The sequence below is a fragment of the Musca autumnalis genome, unplaced genomic scaffold (assembly GCF_047663935.1).
Source record: "Musca autumnalis isolate F117 unplaced genomic scaffold, ASM4766393v1 scaffold_1, whole genome shotgun sequence".
NCBI classification, from domain to species: Eukaryota; Metazoa; Arthropoda; class Insecta; order Diptera; family Muscidae; genus Musca; species Musca autumnalis.
This window is the reverse complement of record NW_027411644.1, coordinates 265,967,215-265,985,296: the sequence shown is the minus strand read 5'-3', so window position 1 is coordinate 265,985,296 and position 18,082 is coordinate 265,967,215. Positions and strand designations below refer to the sequence as shown.

The 18,082-nt window shown below is 35.6% G+C and overlaps 4 non-coding genes across 4 annotated transcripts; 2 read left to right on the top strand and 2 right to left on the bottom strand.

The window, feature by feature from the left end:
* Positions 1-362: 362 nt before the first annotated feature.
* Positions 363-434, bottom strand: TRNAP-UGG (transfer RNA proline (anticodon UGG)). The gene has a single exon. It is a non-coding gene; the product is annotated as a tRNA-Pro (tRNA).
* Positions 435-7,364: 6,930 nt separating this feature from the next.
* TRNAP-UGG (transfer RNA proline (anticodon UGG)) lies at positions 7,365-7,436 on the bottom strand. The gene has a single exon. It is a non-coding gene; the product is annotated as a tRNA-Pro (tRNA).
* Positions 7,437-7,687: 251 nt separating this feature from the next.
* Positions 7,688-7,759, top strand: TRNAP-UGG (transfer RNA proline (anticodon UGG)). Its single transcript has one exon. It is a non-coding gene; the product is annotated as a tRNA-Pro (tRNA).
* Positions 7,760-9,699: 1,940 nt separating this feature from the next.
* On the top strand, positions 9,700-9,771 carry TRNAP-UGG (transfer RNA proline (anticodon UGG)). The gene has a single exon. It is a non-coding gene; the product is annotated as a tRNA-Pro (tRNA).
* Positions 9,772-18,082: the final 8,311 nt, after the last annotated feature.

Below are 18,082 nucleotides of genomic sequence, written 5' to 3'. Positions count from 1 at the left end.
GCGTGACAAATTACTGCAAATGTGTGAAGTATTACGTTTCTTAACGCCATAGTACGTAACAACTGCGAAACAACGTGTTTCAAAACATAAAAAATACGAATTTTTAACGCAGGTATGGCTTTTATTTCTAATACTTCTAGTTTCATTTTCGAGGAACAATGTATGAGTGTGCAATTGAAATATTTTGACGAAGTTTAAACAACACAAAGCAAATGACGATACGGAAGTTAGCCTATCAATCAACGTCTTCCAAAGATCTATACATTTCGGGTTTTATTATATTATCTATCAGTTTTATCTTATATCAACAAACAAGGGTTAAACTAAATGCTTTTATAAGAAGCCATAAGTAAAAAAACAATGGGCTCAACCGGGATTTGAACCCGGGACCTCTCGCACCCAAAGCGAGAATCATACCCCTAGACCATTGAGCCTCATGTGAGATGGTTTTAATTACTTTAATGGCCTGTTTCAGTAAGACGATTCGAACTGAAAACCGTTTGAACCGCTTTGTAATCGACAAAATTATGGTAAGTGCCAATCTGCATCTCTTAAGCCTCTTCCAGATATCTGGTCATCGATGTTCCAGGTCTAAATCTAATATGTCCCAATTACTTCAATGACTATATGATTTAATTGTTCACGCATATTATTCTTCAGCCGACTTATTGGTACCTTTACATTATCCTATTCTGGGATTAGATCTATGGTATCTCCGTGATATTCGCTAGTATCGTATACACCCAGAGAAAAAATGACACCATACGCACGCAGTTGTCAATTTGACAACGAAATGGTGTCAACGGCTTCGATAATTGACAACGTACCGTGTTCAAAGTGAGCATGATTGTGTCGAACTATTAAAAATTGCTCATCATCATGTGCTCAGATTGACATCATTCGTGGTGTAACGACCCACCCTACCTGGTTCTATTTCCGGAGGAAGTGGCTACCTTCTCGCCCCAGCCGTGCTCAGTCATGGGGAGGTTGTTTTCCTCGGATAATAGCATTCGGGTCCGCTTACATAAAGTAAAATTTAAATAAGGTAGCTCTTATTAGGGGAGTATATCCCCAGAAATAAATGAAGTTGGGGAAGAGTAAGAAAAGGAGTAAGAGAAGTGACGTAAGAAAAGACGTGGCCTAAGGTATCAGACAGCCACTAGCGGTTCCACCGCCCACCCAACCATTCTAAAGAAGTTCATAACTCTTTAGACCCAGTTATAGAAATTTCCTTATGAATTCCCTTTCATCTTTCGTGCGGAAAAGGCGAATTAGTTCAGTTAAAATTCATAATCAACTATATTTTTAACAATAAAAATAACAAAAAGTAAATTGCAATGGTGTTAACAAGTATTTTTGATCGCGAAAATAATATGATTAGCAGATACAATGTTGATTGAAAACAAAATGAAAACCATTCGTACGATGGTGTGGATTTAATACGGAGTTAATATATATGGGCAAAACTGCCAATTATTTCATATTCCATTTCCAAAAAATTGAATTTTTTCTTTTCGCGCTACATCAACGATTTTTGGTACACAGGCTAAGAAAAAATTCCCCTTTACAAATCCGCTCGCGAGCAAATTTTTGGTTGTTGCGGACAAATGTTATCGCGGTTTTACTTCTGCTTTTAAGAAACAATTATTATAAAAACGCTAATTATTTTATTGAGCACAATTGTTACTAAAAAGTTATCACGAAGTGACGTCATTACGTAGATTGCATAATATTTGTAAAATGTTACTCAGCATTCGCGGAATTTACAAAAAATTGACAAAATTTTAAATGTAATCCGAATTTTTTGAAAATATAGGTCCATTTACCCGTCAAAAATTACAAAAAAGTAACAGTTTTAAATAAAGACATCACGGAGAATCAAATGAGACCAAACTTATAATCATCGGGATAGTAGTTAGGATATTATAGCCAAAATAAGCACATATTTGTGTTACAAAAACCAATTTTGGTTTGGATTAATAGTTTTCACATGCATTCTAGAGTTGAAAATATTGGAAAAATTCTATAGGAGTACTTCTTTTATTTTTCTTCAAACTCCCAAAGAAAATGGGCGGATTTTGCTTTATCTACATTCACATAGAAGGTTTCCCATTGAGAAAAGTTATCGGGTTCATGAAATAAATCATTAGTCATTTTAAACGGAAATAGAGTTCAAATAAACCGCTTTTACATATATGCATTATTAAAATATGTGTAAATCGCGTAATTATCAAAATCGTTTTGTCCGCATGTGATTTTCATGTACAGCAAGACCATATCTTTTAATTTGTATATATTTTTCGAAATATAATTTGGACGCTAAGATGTAGCATCGGCTGCATCTTAGCATTAAAAAACCTATAAAACATCGCTAATTTGCGCAAAGTTCATACAATTTCGTTCCGCATCCGGTTTTAGTGTCACCATGAAAATCTGCATCGATGTATACCTATTTCAAGGCAATCAGTCAAGAACCGTGGATGTAGCATCACACACTATTTTTGGGATAAAATGAATGCAGTTCCCTTATCAGTGAAGTTTTTAAATCTCTGTTTCCGCAAAAAGTTAGATGCTGCACTAGTTTTTTCATAGTAGTGGAAACGGCCGACAGAATACGCGATAAAATGCGCGATATTTTCGAAAACAATTTTAGGTCATTTTCCTACCTTGGAATTTCTCCTATCTCGCGTTTTAGTAGATGGATTTTAACGAGTATTGATTTATTAGATCCGCAACGTAAAAATCCAAAATTTGCAATCATGCACAAGTAAATCGAATGCCAATTGTACAAATTAGACCCGAAATATTTGATTTTTAGAAATTTGTTCGCACAAAATTTTCGTATTTGGATACAGATTTCCCTGAAGCTGTGTAGGCTACATTCACGACACATATATCAAATAAATCAGAATCGTGAGTTCTTCATTCCTATATATGATTTTTTGCAAAACCTGTTTGCGGAACGAAATTATAAGAAAATTTCAAAAAACACTTAAAATCTGGCTTCAAAATGTCAGCATCATTTAATGGTAGACGCAGATCAAATTTTGAAAAGTTATACATTGGTGGGATGATCCTTATTTAGTTGGCTTCTACTTTCACTTTGACAGGAAAATCGGGGAAAATGTGGTTTAATCACAAATCGAGAGAAAACAAAAAAAGTCACGTTGGCTTCAACCCATTTTTACCCATTTTTTAACATAAATATAGCCACAGCTTCCGCGCAAATCAACTTTGAAGGCCAATATTTTTTGCCAAGTCTAAAAACATTTCATTTTATCCAAAAGCATTTAAATTGTACAATATACAACCACTATTCGCGAGTTATAAAGGGGTAAACCTTGGCTTCAACGATGTTAAATTTTCAATAATTTTGCCCATATATATATAGAGTTAAATGAAAACAAAATGATTGTACAGTTAATATTAAATGTAAAACTTATATTAATTGTGTGACAAAAAGAATGAAGCCCGAAAACTCTAGTAAAGAGTGATGAAACAACAAAATTATGGCTTTGACATATGTAGGTAGGCTCATCTTCCTGTACATCCAGAAAAGATAACCTGGCTCCTGTACAACTCGATTTTTTCACACTCCCGCGTTTTCAATTTCCTTGTTCCTCCCTTTCTCCCTTTTTCGTGCACCACCATTGCAGAGTAGTCCTATATCCCGGACAGATAGAGATATTTCCATATTTTTTTTTTTTTTCGATACATCAAAAGCTGTCAAATTCGGTCTAGTGGTTGCAGAGGAATTCAAGGTCAAAGTTGAAATGTTGAATTTTTTTGTCGTTTTTCCATATGTTCCAACTATGAAAAATGGCCAAACACCAATAAACAAACCATAAAAACACAAACAAATTTTCAAGAAATTTAAAATTTGTTCCAAAATTAAAGAAATACTTCTTGGGTTTTCATAAAACTCATATAACGCATATATTTAAAAAATGTTCATTTGTGTAAAAAAATGTATAATTTATGTGCGAAACGGTATGGAAAAAATATATTTTAATAAATTTAACAAAATGTTAAACGTACGGAACCTGCTAGGGACAAAAGTATATATGGGCTGAAAGAGGACACTCTCAGATATTATTCTGTGAAAACGGAACTTTGTTCCATGCTGTTCCCTAAAAGTTCTAGTCCACTAAATTTGGAATTGCACTAAAATTTAGTACCTGATGAAAAATAAAATATCTCATTTCGTATAAACGATAGCTAATTTATTGAAAGGGACAACAATCCTACCTATCTAGCAAAAAACAATGAACTCAATAATTGTTATGGTTTTCGAGAAATAGCTATTTCTTTCATTAGAAATTTGCAAAAATTAAGTATTTTCCATAATTGCGAAAAAAAGGCTGTAGTCTTTAGGGGCACACCAAGCCTACACCTTTCAATATTTTGAACTAAATTTTTGGTTTCCCTAGTTTCAACATGTTTACTATCGAATGCTATATGGAAATTGACAATCGGTGACGAAACAAATTGGGGAGCACACCACGCTCGCAACTTTCAATATTATGAACTAATTTTTTGGTTTTCTTATGGGTCTATCTTGTATTGCCACTAAACTTGAGTTGCGTTGTCAGTTGTCTGCGCGACTGAGACGAAATGTTGTACCATTAATGTCAACTCAACTGGGTGGTCGATAAACATGTTATCGATCAGTGTTTTTTCAAACTTGTGACCTCTATTCGCCAAAAAAAAAAAAAAAAAAAAAACATTTTAAAAATAATTGCGCTTTGGATAACTCTTTTGTGTATTCTGGACAATATTTTAATATTTTGGCTAAGTTTTCGAGCAAATTTGGAAAACAACCCTAGATTGGAATATAACCTGCCCGCCCATTGAATCTTCGGATCTTCAAGTTTTATTTGCTGTCCCAAAAAATGATAAGTTCGGTGGAATTATTTTTTGATGATGAAGAAAATGTACAGGACATTGCATCTATTAGAAGAAATTTGAGGGACAAGTCGAATCCATTGGAATTGCCATCTGCACTGTAAGCTGATGATCATGTGGAAAGATCTGTATAATCAGTAAATTATTTCAGGTTTAAGGCGTATTTTCGATTGCCAAAGGATGCCGTAGTTTACGTTGTGGAAACGTTAAAGGATGACTTCAAAGTAAGTTACAGATCAACAGCAATACCCCCACTTTTAAAAGTGTGCGCAGCGTTGCGATTCTTGGAGGACGGAAGTTTCCAAAAGTCCCATGACAATGATTTCAACAACTGCATGGCTCAATCTACATTGTCGAGATTATTGAAGGAAGTTGTCCACTTGATAGAGGACAAATTGTGCCAAAATTGGATCGTTTCGAGGTTGACAGAGGAGGAAAAAAGGCAAAATAAAAACCATTTTTATTCAAAAACGAAATTCCCTGGTGTAGTTGGCTATATAGATGGAGGATGTTCGTCATTTGTACTTAAACTGAACCTACTGTATTTGTCACCAAATTCATTTGCAAAAGATTTGCTGCTGTCCGCTCCAAAGGCGATAAATTCACTTATTGTGATGGACCACCACCAGTGTCGTTGAAGTTTATTTTATTTTGAGGCATTTTCTTTTTCAACTTTGCTTTAAAGTGAATCCAGACTCTGCCACTCCTCAGGTGTTCGTGTTGGAGGTTCATGGCTGTTTAAACTGTCCGAAATGGACCTCCACGCTTCATCCGCTGTGGCTTTGGTTTCACCAAAACTCCCGAACTCCTCGGGCTAAGTTTGGATTTTCACTCAGTTTATCAATTAATATTTCGAACTGCTGCTTTGTCGTTATTTTTACCATATTGATACACAAAATTAATTAATGATGATAAGAATCAATAATTGTTAACAAAGTGTTTATTTTTCCTTCTATTTTACTTCTTGTTTCTTCGAAAATGTTCACTGCAACTGAAAATTGGTGGTTGCTGAAAAACAGCCGATTCGTCAACTGAGATTCGCAACTTCAGTTGAGAGTTGCCATACGTGGATCAATTTTGACAACTGGCAATGCCACTCAACGATAATTGTTATCGATGATCGACCCCTTAGTTTCAATATGTTTACTATCGAATCCTATGTGGAAATTGACAATCGGAGACGACAAAATATTGTGGCAAACATCATGCAAACATTCTTTCGTTAACTAGTTACAGAATCGCACTACTGATGATAGGGGTTGCTATGCACATCATGAGTTGTGACATTCCGTCCTTCGTAAGTACAAAAGAGAAGCAGAAGATCACATCGATAGCTCTTCTCAACTTTTTAACGTTCCTACTAGGATTATATGAGACTGTTATACAAAGAAACAGGCGGTTGCACACATGAAGTTTCTTTATTCTTTCTGAGATGAGTGGGATCTCCTTTACGAGGTTTAATCAGAACTCTAACCTTTAAACGGATTCCAAGCATCCTTGCTTGTCTGACTGTTCATTTATTTCTTACTCATGGGTTGATCATTGGTTCAGTACGGACATCGCTTCGCGTCAACAATGTGTTCTACAAAATCGCGACTAATAGTGAATTAACATTTTCTATGGAAAACCCCGCTAAGTTCCAACAGCGTTAAGAAAGTTATACTATTTTAAAAAAAGAAAATTAACAATTATAACTTTAAAACATCAGAAATAACAATATAAAATTGTTCTATACCCATACAAAAAGTAAAAATAACTTTTTATTTAAACTAAAATAATATATTCAATTCATTTATGAGAAATAAAATTAATCACTGCCACGCAATGAGTTTATAGTCGCTCTTCTAATAAGTCGCTCTTTCACAGCATATTGGCCTCATGTAGATTAATTACCTTGTAGAATTTTATATTGGTTGTAGCTAATTAGGATCTTTGTTAAAACAATCTGCGAGCTTCGCCAATATAACGAATCGTTTCGGAAACATGATTGGGGTTAAATTTTCTTCATTAGAGATTTTTATTGAAGGTCAACCACCATTCATGCTAGATACTTAAAACTCCTTCTAAGAATCGAAAAAAAACAACTGTTTCTACAACTGATGAAGCTTATATATAAAGCTCAGATCTAAGTTTAGAACCTAAAACAATGCATCACCAAAAATTGAACGAATATTGCTACTAATTGGGAAACAGTGCAGCTTCGAAAACGACGCAAGGTCTGGGTGTATTTGTAGATCTGAACCAGGGACGTAGCCAGAAATGCATCTTGACACCATTTCGGGTGAGGGGCCAACGGATAAAATTTGAACTTTTGTAAGTGGGGCCTCGAGGTCGGTGCTCTGAATGACGAACCAAATGCTGCTTTGAGTGTGCTTTCAAAGTTATGCAATATTTATACAACTCCTGAGTTTCGTGAATTATGCAAAATGCGTTTATTATAATCCGTATGTAAAAATAATGGGCTCAACCGGGATTTGAACCCGGGACCTCTCGCACCCAAAGCGAGAATCATACCCCTAGACCATTGAGCCTCATGTGAAATTATTTTAACTTCTTTAAGTCATAGATTTGCACTTTTTAACATAATAATTGTTGAAAGAAAACCGAACTCAACATTAAATCTACTCATGCATATGCAGTATACAAGGTCCAAAAAGTGATTTTATGTCTTGGTCATTATATATTTAATGAAACAGTGCTAATAGGTATATATTATAATTTTGAATTTTATGTGGATGCTGCAAAAATTTGTATATATCCTTTAAACAAGGAAACTTCATGAGGCTCAATGGTCTAGGGGTATGATTCTCGCTTTGGGTGCGAGAGGTCCCGGGTTCAAATCCCGGTTGAGCCCATTGTTTTTAAATAAGAATTTTATCTAATAAACTCGATTCAATGCGTCCTGGTCAGAGTAAGATGTCGTCGATAAAAAAAGTGGTAGGTGTCAATCGGCATCATCTCATCTCTTGAGTCTTTTCCAGAATTTACCGCAAGGTAAATATATAGTCAATGGTGAATTTGCGAGGTCTAAAGATGCATTAATATGACCCAAATATTTCATTGACCATAGGCTTTAGTCGTTTACAAAATATTTCGGACACTATCTTATACAATGGGGAGCAGACTTATGCCACTATAAATAAATCAAATAAATTTAAATCAAATTCGGTCCCCTTCTTCCTGTACATTTTGATTTGAGTACAGTATAGGAATTCAGTAACTTTTTAACAACAATACTCATGTTTATTATACAATAATTTCATTTGTTTGTTTTGTAGTTGTTAAAAAGCATACGAAACGTTTACAACTTTTCAATCCATAAAAGTTACTGAATTCTTATACAGGTTTGAAAGATTTTAGGTACGAGTACATTTTTCAACCGAATTACCTGTAATTTCGTTTATTCTAGAGTTGGCAATCTCGTTCAATTGAACGATCCGGATCACTATCTCTCAATGGACACCGGTAATTTTTTTGACAAAACTGCCTATACTTAATTTCAGACGTTGGTTTTTATGATGTTACTCATTCGTCTTTGAACGAGGACAGAGATCAGGATCGTTCAATTGAACGAGATTGCCCAACTCTAGTTTATTCCGAATGCCCAGAAAGGGAATGGACCCAAAATTCTTAAATAAATAATTTGTGGGCAAAATTAATTTCTATAACAAATATTCGATTAGCCTATACATGAAAATGACAATTTCTAGCGAAGGTCTGTCTGATAATGTCGAAATGTAATGGTTAATATCTCTTGAATATCCGTTCTCGGGCAATGTCTGTAAAAAATAAATAGAATTAGAAGAAAATAAATAAAGTCAATACCACTTGACCTCATCAGTTCTCTTAGTTGTATTGAAACAAAGCATATAAATTGTTTTTTTTTTTAATTAAAAAAAAATTAATAAATTTAATAAGTGATACACATCTCAACAAAACTGCCGACGTGAATCGAAAATCATGGGGTCTATCGTTGAAACATAAGTATTTATTTTCTATTCACGTCGGCAGTTTTGTTGAGATGTGTACCAGCCTCTGAAAAATGGCTCTTTTAATTGAAAAAGTCAGAAAAGCGCATCCTACATAACTACAAGTATTCATAACGAGTAAAAGCAAAATATAGATAAGCGATTCAACTATGCTACTGGGAACATTACACGCCCAATGGAGTTCTGGGATGACGTTATATTTTCTGATGAGACGAAAATTATGTTATACTATTACGTAGGACCCAAAAAAGTATGGCGAAAACCTCTCATAGCCCTGAAAAACAAAAAAAATCAAAAGTTCGAAAAACTGACAGTTAGTGTATGCACGTCAAGCGGAGGCGTTGGAATATCCGGATTTTGTATGAAACAATGACAAAGGAGTTTTATTTGGATGTTTTGAAAAATGATTTAATCAACAGCTCAAGAAATTTGGGGTTTGTTGTTTTTAACATTTTTTCCAATATACAACTGTCAAAATGTTTCGAATATTGACAGTTGTATAATGGAAAAGTTGCTAAAAACGTGTTTCAGAAACATTTAGTAAAAATATCAAATCTATTGTTATTTATTTGTACCAACAAAACGTTGTTTTATTCAAAATTTTGTAATAATTTTAGTTTTTCACTAATTTAGTTGACTAACTGTACATACATATGCCAATTCTATAACCAATTTGTTAACAAGAACATCGCATTTGTGGCGGAATATATAAATTTTTGAGTCCTGTCTGGATGCTGTAAAAATTTATATCTAAAACAAATATAATTGAATTTGGAGTAAAAACTGTTTTTAAAAACTCTCATAAGGCTCAATGGTCTAGGGGTATGATTCTCGCTTTGGGTGCGAGAGGTCCCGGGTTCAAATCCCGGTTGAGCCCGCAATTTTTTTTATATAAACAGACGTTATGAAGGATCAATTTTGTTTCGTCAAAAACGTAAGTGGGATTTCAATTCTCAACACACAGAAGGAAGTGTGTGTTTGTGACGGACAGTAAGTTAATATCGACACCTCCAAATAATAGTATGCTAAGTCTAAAAAGTGGGTTTTGCAGGAGAAGCTCTCAAAGTTTGGAAATTTTTTTGAACCTCAGTACTATGCTAAGTCAATATTTCTTTTTAACTTCTGTTCGGATTGACCGATCATTACCAAAATTAGGCAGAATTTAAGTTAAAGGGCGTTCGACACCTCCAAATAATAGTTTGCTAATTCTGAAAAGCGAGTTTTGCAGGACAAGCTCTAAAAGTTTGGAAATTTCTTTGACCTTCAGTACTATGCTAAGTAAATATTTGTTTATAACTTCTGTTCGGATTGTCCGATCATTACCAAAATTTGACAGAATTTAAGGTAAAGGACGTTAAATATAAAAATGTAAAGAACTTGAAAACATGCTAAGTCGACTTAGCATACTATTGTTTGGAGGCGTCGATATATAACACACATATGCACTTCATTAATCCGATTAAATGTAAGCTTTTATCTTAATACAAGAACTAACAGACGAAGAAAACCTCTTTTTCGAAAAATGAAGGAGTCTTCGACCAAAGCGGCTAAGTCGCTGCCATCAAAAAAGTGTCCAAATACTCTGGTAAGGATTCAATTGACTTCCCATATGGATCAACTCCAAATCCTTGCAAAATGGCGATAAAGTGAAAGCAAATAGAAACTATCTGACTCAGGTGCAAACGCGAGCAGGCGGGGCATTGATGGGACTGTGGCAGTTTCAACTGCTTGAAAGGTAAATATAGAGGGGGCTTTCAATAATGCGAAGCTTGAATTTATCAATATTGCTCTTAGCAATGCAGGAATTTCCTCTATCTTAGTGGAATGGATTGATCAGATGCTGAAAAGTAGAATCATCCACTCGTGCATAGGATAGACTTCCGTAAAGTGAACTGTTAACAAAGGCACAGCGTAGGGGGAGGTTCCTTTACATCTGCTCTGCTTTCTGGCGAAAAATGAAATTCTTGTGTGTTTCAACCGCCTGAAACTGTACGAACGATAAAAATTAACCCTATTATGACACCACAACGTGGTAGAAGATAAAAAATAAGAAGACATGTTTTCCCCCATCACTGAGTTGTTTGACACTTTCTCCGGAAGAAAAACTGTAGAAAACGGGCCTATTCCACACATCTCAAGGGAATAAGCGATCTGTATTGTGCGGAGATTGTTGACAGTTAGGTCATTGGTCTTGAGTGCCTGGAATTATTCTTAGTCGATCCATTCAGATCGAAGTTCACTCAAGCGTGTTCGGGTGGACCTGAGAAATTGCCTCTCGCTGTCGGAAATTGCTGGAGGATGTAACGACTCTATTTAGGCAGTTCAGACCTGCAGCTCTTGACAATCTGTTGACGTCAGTTAATAATACGTCTTTGATATCCGGTCGGAAGTGCCGTGGGTGGATCCTAACTAACAATGTGGTACCGTACTGAAAGTACCCTCGTCTCCTCATGTAAATGATCCACACTTGACATCTAGATATCCGGTAGCAATCCGAAGGGCACTGTTTTGAGTCACTTGTAGGTTACGCCATTGGGTGTTACTCAAGAAGGATGTCCAGACTGGGCCGCATAGCTAAACACGGAGCGAATAATGGCTTTATACGTGAATATTAGAGTTTCATTATCCTGGTTTCATTATCCAGTCTCGGTAAGGGCTTTGCGAACCTTATTTCTAGACTAGACATTTCCTTTAAGGTAAGCGGTTGGGATGGTTCTACCTTCGACTGTAATATCCAGTTCCATTCTTAATTCACGGGTCCAGGATGTAAACAGGGTAAGTGTAGACTTCGTCGGCGATATAGTCAGCTTTCTTTCCTGCATTAAGGCTGATATGGTGGCCAGGAATTCATTCATGCTTGCTCTTATTTCCTCAATATTGACGTCGGATACCATGATGGTGCAGTCATCGGCATAGTAAACCATGCTAACGCCTTCTGGTGGCGCATGAAGCTTTGAAATGTACACATTGAAAAGAAGCTGAGACAAAACTATTTCTTGCGGTACGCCCATTTAAAATTTCCGAAAATTAGATGTGCGTCCTCTTAATTCAACATACGCCTGTCTTCCCTTGAGATAATTACCAAGCCAGCGCTTGGTAATATTGGGCAATGTTGAGTCGAATTGTAACATAGAAGCCAGTGGTCAACAGTGTCTAAAGATTTTGGCAGATGTGTTCGCAATATGTCTGGCGATGTCATTTTAAGCCCTCGTCGTTGATGATTCGCAAAATCTATGTTTTTAGCGAGGTTGGGCAGCAATAGCGCTTTCTTAGCTATGTTTGACAATAAGGAGATGGGGTGATCCTTCTGTATTAGTTGCCTTTCTGATTTCGAAAGCGGGATGACACGTGCAACTTTCCAGACCTCGAGAATAACGATTAGGTGCTTCTAGTGAGTTGTTGAGTGAGGTATCCTAGGTCTTTTGTTCCAAGATGCATGATCATGTAGATGCCATCACGACCATGAGCTTTGGAGCTTTTCGCCTTGGAAAAGATGGCTGGATGGAATGAGCGATGTTCTGCTGGAAGAACTTATTTGCGCATTTTTTGGCATCGGATATTTGGGCATTATCTAAGTCTATTACCCTGATACCTGATAGTATTCCTCTGTATATTCTCACCATTTCTGTCAATATCATTCATGAAGCCATGCCAGTTGGAATTATTGTTATTCACGAATGTGCGAATTGTTGCAAATAAGAAGACACCGAATACTAGGTAGATATGAGATAGATACTACATCGATCAACAATACGGCAATACTATTGGAACATCCTCTTCTTCACCTATTACCCAATAACGAATGTCCACAAAACTTTCATCATCGCTATCTCATCTCCTTCAACTTCAATTCATCAATATATAACTTCTTAATATCCTATAATCATCTTTACTTTATCATCATCTTCTTCAAGATGTCGGGTATGATGTAGAGCGAAGTTGGTGACTCCTGATATTAAAGTATTATATGCTGTTAATATTTTGATATGAAAATGGATGAACTTAAATAATTTAGACAGTTGTGATAAACGTACACTACAATGAACACAATGGACCAACGGTCTCCGAGTGAAGCAGTATTTTCGTTTGACTACTTTCCGGCTGATTTAATTGAAATCCAAAACACTTTGTAAGTTAGACGACGTTCATTCACTTGCAATGAAGAGAGAAGAAAATCGTTTGATTTTCAGGCAATTGTTCTTGTAATCGACGATATGCGGATGCTGCCTCTGCTACTTTATAGTTGTTGAAGATGATGTTGTAGCTTTCTCTTTAAAGAGGTCCAGTTTAACCCTAAATAGCGGGCTGACATCTTTTAATAGCATCAAAAAACCCGGACATTGACATATTTGCAAGAAACCTCTCGTCCCACGTACATTGATAAGGCTGATTATCATATCTAGCTGAGTTAATCCCGTAACTTTCATTCATATTATTGTTCATTCATATTTTTGTGGCAGATTCCCCTGTATATCTGTCTCCATTGATGCTAATAATTAAAAATACCTTATGGGGAAAAATCATCTGGATATACTCAGGGGAGGGACACTTCGTACGAATTGGGTTACCCCTGGGGACTGTGGGCTGAACCACACATTGGCCCTTTGAATTAACACTTCTGCTAATGTGGACTGTGGGCTGAACCACACATTGGGCTTCTGGGTTACCACTTTTTGCTGCTTTTGGATTCTGTTTATTTTGAGCCATCCGTCCGGACGGCTTTGGCCTCAACACACATGAATGTACTTCTGGACGAGCACCAGTTCGTTTATCACTACACCATTAGATGGCTGCGCATTAGGTCGGGGCGATTTCAAAGCCTTAATGGGCGCGCCTCATTTCTGATTCCTGGGATTGTACTGAGCATGTGTACGGTGAAAATCGAGCCACCCGATTTTGACTTGAAGTTTTTTATCCACGTTTTTTGGATATCTTGGCATATAACAGCTAAACAATTGAGATTTTCGACCCAACATCAAAACGAGACGAAAATAGTAACCAAGACTATAATTAACAAGTCTCTTGTACATCGCAAAAGCATTGTAACGCTCCACTATGGGCCCAATGACAGGTTTTTGAGGCAACAAGTCACTTTATAATACGTACTAACTATTACGTTTTTACGTATTACAAAGATTGACTTTATACCAGTCGTTGTGGAGGTAATATAGTGTGGGATATTTGTTCTGTTTCAAGAGTAGAATGGTCCGGGGTTGTCATTACGACATTCCTAATGTATTTATTGTTTGTCGGAGCATCGGAAATGAATGGACTTAGTAGTAAGGTGGTGTCCTTTAGTATACCTCGATCTTTGTTTGAAGAAAACCTTTTCTACAAACTATAAACTAATACGATTTATGACCTCAGCCGACAAGTATATGTCGAAAGGAAACGATATGATTAATTTAAGGGGTAGTTTACACTATATGTAAATGTCATATGACACGAAATAAAAACATTCCATATCTACCCACGCAGGCAATGTGGAGACGTAATTTTATTACATTTTTGCTGGTGTGGACGCACAAAGTAAATGGCGTAAGGAAAATTCCCAATATTGCATATATTAGCGACTATATAATGATGGAAAATTTCATGTCATATGACATTTACATATAGTGTAAACTACCCCTAAATGGGAACATTCCATGAAGATCTATAGTTAGTAGACGTGAAACATAGAAAATCGCTTTCAAACGAGTAATATATCCATTTTTTTTTTCATTTTTTGTAATCGCGATACCGGTTGGAATTTTGATCGGATAGTCACTAGATTTTGGGGCTAGATGCGGGCCCCACAGAGGAAGAAGCCAAATGATTGTAGTAATAGTCGGATAATATTTAGGAGTCGGAATGGGGAAAAACTCATGTGGAGACAAATTCAAAGTTTTATTCTTTGTGAATATATCGGCTTCTAGTAGGGGTTTCCAACGGCAAAACCTGTCAATAGAAGAAGACAATATTACCTTTAAATTGGTGTAAATAAGGTTGGCGAAGGTGGCCAAACAAGGGAGATACCACAATGCATGCAATTCTTCCATATTTTGCAAGCACGCTATTGGATTTTGATCGGATGGTCACGAAATTTTGGTTGCTTATGGGGGTCCCGAGAGAAAGAGGCATATTATGTTTGATGGTAATCGGATTATATTCCCTAAAAGAAATGTTTACCAGTGAAAAGCTTATGTGAGCCTTTGCTCACTTGTTTTTAATTGTAAAATATATATATACGTATTATATTAAAATAGATTTGTGTAATTATGGTTATTTTGTCCCCAAGGAACCACACAGTGCATTTGTTGCTATAAAAAATCCAACGATTTAGCCTAAACTTCATTTTTGTAAGGTGTACGTAACTTATCTGTGCCACTATAGACAAAGGTCATAATTTGCAACCGATCGCTTTAAAATAGAATCACGTCCGGAAATTTGGTTCTGATCGGTTAAGGTATACATACCGTAACAAATACCGTAATATCTGACGATAGGAGAGGAATTGTAAATTATATTTTTTTGAACAGGTAGAGTATATAGTAGTCGATATTTTCAATACCTAACATGTTTCACATATGCGTTATAACTACGGTGACCAACCGTACTCTATTATAGAGTACAGTACTCTATTTTAGGCATCCGTACTCTATTTTTTTAACGTACTCTATTTGTCCTCTATTTTCAGTGGACGTACTCTATGTCCTCTATTACTGAATTGTTTTACGAATATATGTGAATACATACAGAAGTAATCCAATGAAATCTGGCAGAAATTAAACAAAATATCGTCTTCGCTTAAATGAAATCACTTTTTCTGTTGATTTTAAAACTTTAAGAACAAACAAATTTTCACGAATTACAAGAATTCTGCCAAACATTTTATATTTTTTTTTCATCTGAAAGGTCAAAGTTTGAGATAATTTCAGATTTTTTGTTGAAAAACATTGCATTATTTTCTGACAAATGCCGGCCAACGTAACACAGTTTTTACTGAAGCAGATTGCGGTGCCCACTGTAGCTCAAAAACGAATAAACCTATCAACATATATTTTTTTGGGATCATTTAGAACCTAATAATCTAGTCATCAAGCGAAACGGAATTAAAAATATCCATTAAAAAATTGTGAATTTTCAAAGTCAAAATTCCGATTTTAGCGGAAAAATTAGAAAGGACAAGATTTGTGTATTTATAATAATTAAAATAGCTGAAGTTTTTGTTAAAGTATTACAAAATCCCCGTCCTCTTTTCGGCCTGTAACTTTTCATCAATGTGTATATATTGAGAATTCTGAGTGAAATCGGAAATTTTTTCAAAAATGGTTTTTGATTTCCTTTATTTGATGCTGTTCCTCAGCAAAACATTTCAGTCTGTTTTCAGATTTTTTTACCAATGGTTCCAGAGATATCGCAGCTTAAAGAAGTCAAGTGCAGTACAGTGTACAGTGAGTACAGTGAGTTTGGGCGTAATTTTCGCGCTTTAATATTTAAAATAAATTTTTATCAATAATTGTGCTCTTTAAAACCACTACTAACCCGCCATGGTCCGGTCTATGCTCCCTACGAATGGGTGGTGGTCCCCTCGGTCGGCTGGGGCGGGAGTGAGAGGCGTGGGGCCGAACGTTAAAAAATACAAAAAACGATTTGTTCTATTTGGACCAATATTAAAGAAGTTATGAGTATTTCTTTGCATAACAAAGCGCGATATGCCTGGAACCGTTGCTGATAAAAATCTGAAAATATGCTGAGGAGCGTTATTCTCAATTAAAACTCCCCGTGAGTTTTCTCACTTTCTCCTTTAGGTTGAAAAGGCAGAGAGGCAAAATTCATGGGGAGTTTTTATTATATAACCCACGAAATGTTTTGCTGAGGAGCAGCATCAACACAGCAATAAATAAAGCAAATCATAACGCTCATTTACTCAAAGAGTGGCATAACTCAAAAAAATGGGGTTTTTGAGTTAGTAATTTCTATTTTTTCTGCGACTTCTACTTTATCTTGTGTCAAATTTTCATGTTGATATCTCTAAAACTCAACGATTTACAGCTTATTTTCTAGGTGTTTGGCATAAATCAACTAAATAATTTTTTGAGTTTATTGAGCATTAAAACTCTTTAAATCATGACTAATCTTGCACAGAAATTTAGCGCTGATATCGGGCTAGCTCTTTACAAAAGATGGACCAAGTAGTTGTTTTATTTTTTGTGTAGTAATCATTTTAAGTTGGGAAGTCAAATTGCAATCGGCAACTTAAATCCCATTTTTCTCGAAAGTTGATTTTTGAGATGTGTCACTCTTTGAGTAAATGAGCGATAAGTTCTCATATGTACTCTATTTCCATCCAAATGAATTGGTCACCGCAGTTATAACGGTACTTTTAAACTTGAACAAAAAACTATTTATAATTATAAATAAAGGCTGTCAGAGTTGATTCCCAACAAATATTCTATTAGGGTCTTGCAATTTGATGAAAATCGATGCTTAGAGCTCCAAAAAATATTCTTATGAAGAAATCGGTAGAAACAATTTATAAAGTCAACATTTTATAATGAATTATATTCAAAATTTTCTAGACTACAGGGTTCCACCCAGTTTCGTTGGTTGTGGACATCTATAGGTCCAAAAAATAAAAAAAATCCACCGCCGAACGCTCCATGTCACCTGAAATCTCAGAGATTACAATAGTAATTGTGACCTCCTTTATTAATTGATGAGTTGGAAGTAGAATACCGCGATCGCGTCGCATTTTTTGAATAATTTATAATTACTGGTAAGGGTTTTCAAATTTATTGTTTGTAGTCTCAGTTACTAAATTTACAGATCTTGAACATAAAAGATTTCAATGCTTGGTATAACTCGATTAAGGTAATTATCAAATTTGGCGACGTGTGTCATATTGACAAGTCCCACTCCTAGCCCAGCCCAATACTTAAAGATATCCAAATTTTTATGTGTCACACTATCTATTAATATATTTCTTTAAGTTTTCGCGGTCATACACGGATAAATTTTTCTACACATGTAGTACTCACTATTACCTTCTACCACATATGTATATATGTATGTATATCGTTTCGCGGATACGTCGCGATACCGAGAGTTCTACTCCAAAAACATATAAACTACACAAAAAAACTCATCACATGTCTACGCCAACATTTCTTCATCACATCTAACTTTTTTAATTCTTAATCACA